The following is a 6,000-nucleotide window of genomic DNA, read 5'->3' as shown; positions in this document are numbered from 1 at the left end:
TATTGTGAATAATGCTGCTGTGAACATTTGTGTACAGGTTTCTTTCTTTTTCTTTGTTTTTTTTTTTTTTGAGACGGAGTCTCGCTCTGTCGCCCAGGTTGGAGTGCAGTGGCGCGATCTCAGCCCACTGCAATCTCTGCCTCCTGGGTTCAAGTGATTCTCCTGCCTCAGCCTCCCGAGTAGTTGGGATTATAGGCATCCACCACCATGCCCGGCTAATCTTTGTATTTTTAGTACAGATGGGATTTTACCATGTTGACCAGGCTGGTCTCAAACTCCTGACCTCAGATGATCCGCCTGCCTCGGCCTCCCAAAGTGCTGGGATTACAGGTGTGAGCCACTGCGCCCGGCCTGTGTAAGAGTTTATGTGTGGATGTTTTTTCATTTCTATTTCTCTTGGGTATGTACCTAGGAATGGAATTCCTGGGTCACATGACAAACCATCTTAATAAAAGTTCTCCAGAGAAACAAAACCAATAGGATGTAGACATGAAGTAGAGACTTCTTATAACGAGCAAGCTGGAGATCCAGGAGAGCTGATGGTGCAGTTCTAGTCCAGACGCCAGCAGACTTGAAATCCAGAAAGAGCCAATGTTTCAGTGCAAGTCCGAAGGCAGGAAGAAGCCAACGTCTCAGTCAGGTAGGAGCAGTTCTCTCTCACTAGGGGAAGGGCAGCCTTTTTGTTCTATTCAGGTCTTCAGCTGATGGGATGAGGCCTGCCCACATTAGGGAGAGCAATTCACTTTACTTGGCCTACAGTTGTAAATGTTAATCTCGTCCAAGAACATGCTTACAGACACACCCAGAATGTTTGACTAAATATCTGCATACTGTGTGACCCAGCCAAGTAGATAAAATCTTAGTAACAATACATTTAACTTTTTGATTTGCCAAACTGTTTCCAAAGTACATGCACTGTTTTATGTCCCTGACAACAATGAATGACTCCAATTTCTCTGTATCCTCATCACTTGTTATTGTTTTTTTTGTTTTTGTTTTTTTTGAGACAGAGTCTGGCTGTGTCCCCCGGGCTGGAGTGCAGTACCATGATCTCAGCTCACTGCAAGCTCTGCCTCCCGGGTTCACGCCATTCTCCTGCCTCAGCCTCCCGAGTAGCTGGGACTACAGGCGCTGCCACCGTGCCCGGCTAATTTTTTTGTATTTTTAGTAGAGATAGGGTTTCACCATGTTAGCCAGGATGGTCTCAATCTCCTGATCTCGTGATCCACCCGTCTCGGCCTCCCAAAGTGCCGGGATTACAGGCATGAGCCACCGCGCCCGGCCGTTATTGTCTTTTTCTGAAGAGCTACACATTCTTTGCCGTTTTGAGCGATAACGATATTGCAATATCACTTTCTATAAAAATAATAGGAAGAAAATGTAGTCCTGTGTTTTAGTACATGGATATAAAATGTTTATTGATAGTTTTGGAACGTTTTCCATAGCCATCTCCGTAACTTGCTCGCAGATGCTTGTCCAGGCTGGGCCTCACTCATTGATCTCTGCAGGTGTGGTCCAGCCAGCCAGGTCCTCATTGCTCCTGGCCCTCAGCTCCCACCATGCCAATCCTTGAGGGGTTCATTGGTGATGAAGTTGGGGTTATGGTGGAACAGCATTTTGTCCAAATCATTCTCCTTGAGGTCAACTTTGAGGTCTGGATGTTGGATGAGGCCCACCAGGGGCAAGTGTCACTGGAAATAAAGGGACAGCCCTAGGACCACCTCTTCCAAGGCAGAGGGGGTCCCCCAGGCTGGAGCCATGCTTCATGCCACATATGCAGAGGGCACACACATGAGTCTTGAAGCTTAAACTACAATGTTTCATTTATTATAGCTTAGCCAACTCTGGCAATTGTTATGTAGAAACAAATTTCACCCAATATGACAGGACATGCTAGGATTCTCGTTTTATTTTGCATTTATCAATGAGGTTGACGTGATGGTTAATTTTAGGTGTCACCTTGACTGGATTATGGTATGGGGCCCACATAGAACACAAAGGCAGAGGAAAGGCAAACTCCCTCTCTTCTAAAGTGGGGACACCCTTCTTCTCCGGCTCCTGGACATCAGGGCTCCGGGTTCTCTGGGATTTGGACTCTGGGACTTGCACCAGAGGCTCCCTAGGTTTTCAGGTCTTCAGGTTCAGACTGACAGTTACAGCACTGGCTTCCCTGTTACTAAGGCGTTCAGACTTGGATGAACCACGCTGCCAGCTTCCCTGGTTCTCCAATTTGCAGACCGCCTGTCATGGGACTTTCCATGTGAGCCTATTCCCCCAATATATCCCCTCTCATATATCTATATCCTATTGGTTGTCTCTCTGTAGAGCCCTAATATGGCTGAACATTTCCCATGGCTATTACCCATTTGCATGTGTGTATATTTTCTATTTATGTACAGTGCTTGGCACAAAGAAAGTGTTTTAAAAAATAAATCCTTAGTAAGTGTTTTTGCCCACTTCCCATTGGAGCGTTGTGTCCGAACTCTCGGCTGTCCATCCAAATCTGTTCTCTTCTTCTGTAATTACATGGCATCCTCCTTTGGAGTTAGATAGGTCCTTAGGTCTAAAGTTCTCTCTGATAGTGTGTGAGCCACTTAAGGGTCTAAGTCTTAAGACAGTACAGTAGGTGAATCCCCTCCCCAGTCTTCCCCTCCTATAGAACATTTCTTTTTCTTTTTTTTCTTTTTTTTTTGAGATGGAGTCTCGCTGTGTCACCCAGGCTAGAGTGCAGTGGCACAATCTTGGCTCACTGCAACCTCCACCTTCTGCATTTAAGCGATGCTCCTGCCTCAGCCTCCTGAGTAGCTGGGATTACAGGCGCCTGCCACCATGTCCAGCTAATTTTTTGTATTTTTAGTAGAGACGGGGTTTCACCATGTTGGCCAGGCTGGACTCAAACTCCTGAACTCAAGTGATCTGCCCGCCTTGGCCTCCCAAAGTGCTGGGATTACAGGTGTGAGCCACTGTGTCCGGCCCCATAGGACATTTCTATAAACCAGCAATGACCATGCCGATGAGGACGAAAGCATGGAAATAGCAGAGAAACAAGATGGAAAGAATCTGGGACAGTCAATGATCGTGTAGAGCAGATCCAAATTCAAACTCTTCTGTGTGAGAAGTAAGAATTTATATCTTATTTAAGCTATTGCATTTTGGGGTCTGTTACGGCATCGTGTGTTACCTTAACCGATATGAACAATGAGATTGACTGGTCAGGGGGTTTATGGCCCAACCAGTGGACAGACACTGCAATTACTCCCTAGGGATGACCAGCCTAGCCTAATAAAGATGAGGCATGGGTAGTAGAGATGAAGTGCAACAACACTGGCTTTTGGGCTTGCCCATTTCATTTTCACGGCTCCCACTAAAATCCTGTGATGGACGCCACTGACGTACACTGCCTGCAGATGGAGTCCGAGAGGGAGAGCATGCACCAGTCTACTGCCTAGACCCCTTGGCAGAACTTTTCCTCGTTGTGCAAGGTGATCTATACTTTTTTTTTTTTTTTTTTTTTTGAGACGGAGTCTCGCTCTGTCGCCCAGGCTGGAGTGCAGTGGCCGGATCTCAGCTCACTGCAAGCTCCGCCTCCCGGGTTCACGCCATTCTCCTGCCTCAGCCTCCAGAGTAGCTGGGACTACAGGCGCCCGCCACCTCGCCCGGCTAGTTTTTTGTATTTTTTTAGTAGAGACGGGGTTTCACCGGGTTAGCCAGGATGGTCTCGATCTCCTGACCTTGTGATCCGCCCGTCTCGGCCTCCCAAAGTGCTGGGATTACAGGCTTGAGCCACCGCGCCCGGCCTGATCTATACTTTTTTTTAAAGAATGAAAAAAAGGAGTAAAATAAAATCAACAAACTTTATTGAACTGGTTCAAACCGGAACACCCCTATCCAGAACACGTTACTTATCCAGAACTGCGGCGCTGCGACCCAGCAGAGGGCCACAGGCATCCATGGAAAGCACGCGCTGAAGCTCAGTTACTTCATTCCTAGGACACTCTATGATCCTCCTTTGAAGTTCTTTTTGTTAGCTCAGAAGTTCTGAGTTAGGTTAAATGATTTCCAAGCCACCAACAATTTAGAAGAGGTACATTAGAAGAAGGGGTGTTAAGGTCTGCAGTGTTTGGGGGGAAAAAAAAAAGATTTTTTTTATTTTTTAAGGGTAGAAGCTACCTCATCATATAAGCACAAAAACACTGAGGCAGCTGGCACAGGTACTGCTCAGGACGTAAAAACTGTGGCTAGAACCCCAGCACTGTGGTAGAGGCTGATCAGGGAGGATCGCTTGAGCCTGGGAGGTCGAGGCTGCAGTGAGCTGTCATTGCACCACTGCACTCCAGCCTGGGTGACAGAGCAAAATCCTGTCTCTCTCTCTCTCTCTCTCTCTCTCACACACACACACACACACAAAGATTTGTGGCCATGTAGCTCTTAGTATGATTTAATCCGGGGGAAACAGTAGTACATCCCAGTGGGCCTGAAGGCACCAGATGCCCACATGAACCCAAGCCCTTAGGAAAGGTTAAGGTATGTTCCATATGTTCTGTTTAACCATGCAGCGACACAGTATCCTTTAAAGAGAGTTCTAACCAAGCCAATTCTGGTGCTTAAAATACCGGGTTAAAATGTTAGCCCTCTGAAAGACTTGGCTATTCAGAAAAATTCTAGGTGAGTTTATGCTGCTCTTCCCAATTCCATTGGGCTGAAGGCAAACTGAGACTGCTGAAGCTGCACTGCACTGCCAATCCATTGGACTTGAACCCTCCCTACCACTCTGCTCAGACATCCCCAGGTAACTGGCACCATCTCTTCAAGGGTGCAACGATGGAGCTGCATAGGTCTTCTGGGACCTCTCACCTGGGAAATGGGAGGGGAGCTCCTTTCTTCTCTGGTAGCCAGGAACAGCTTGCGGGGCGGGCCTCTGGTTCAGGGTGGGGTCTGTGGTGATATGCTGGTGGTGGTAGGAGGGTGGAACATTCTGAGCTGAGGCTGGGCATTATCTCCCAGAGCTGCTTTAGGGGGGCATCAGCTGGGCAAACTTAGAAAACTGCCCCCCTCCTGCAACTCTGAACCTCTGTGCTCCCTTCCTTCTTCCCCTGAGGCTGCTGCCAAGTCAGACCCAGAGGGGCCTCCCCAACCCTTGGGCCACATACTCATTTTTGAGATTTATGTGAACAATGAAAACCCAAGTGGCAGGAGAGCAGAGGCAGAGGCCTTGCGGGCACTCACAGACGCACACTCCATCTGCCTTTCTGGAAGAAAGAAAGCTCTCTAGGAAGGAGGCAAGAGTCAGGGAACCTCTCCCTCAGGAATCCTTGTTTCTCACCGAAGGTGCCAGGAACTGTAGGCGGGGACTCTGTGAGGACTGTGAAGTATTTCTTAAGCTTTGCAATTCTCCATGTACAGTATTGTTTTTGCCTGGTGTCCTTGTTTTGATGAGCAAGAAAATCCTTAATTAAAAAAAAAAAAAAGCAAGATGCTCATTTCTGGCAGCAGCTAGGAGAGAACCAGGAGTCCATCCCCCAGCAGCTTGCCACCGGGGTGGAGGTTGGGGGGGAAACTGGAGTGAAAGAGTGGGTGGTGGCAGTTTTGAAGAGGAAAGGGAAGCCAGCTAAGTCCCAGGACCTGAAGCAAGAAAGAAATGAGGGCGCAGGAAGAGGCCAGAGGCCAGATAAGGGAGGCACCCAGCTTCCTCAGGGTCCTTTGATGAGGCAGGCAGTGGGCCTTCTTAGTACTTGGACACACAACGTCGTGACAGCCAGGAGTCTCTGCTTTCTCTAAAACACAGCCCGCCTTCTCCTTCCTACCCCACCATCTAAGTGGCCTGAATGTGCACCATGAGCTTGGCTGAACTGGGCACCCACGGTAAACACGCTGCTCCCCGATTGCGGGATTTCGCGACTCTGGCAGTCTCAGAGAAGCGTGGGAGAGCAGCCAAACGGTCTCCATGCCCTCTAAGAGGGGCTTAGGAATTAGCTGAGAAAGATGACTGATCCAGGAGTC

The sequence above is a fragment of the Papio anubis genome, chromosome 7 (genome assembly GCF_008728515.1).
Source record: "Papio anubis isolate 15944 chromosome 7, Panubis1.0, whole genome shotgun sequence".
NCBI lineage: Eukaryota > Metazoa > Chordata > Mammalia > Primates > Cercopithecidae > Papio > Papio anubis.
Note: the sequence above shows the minus strand (reverse complement) of the source record.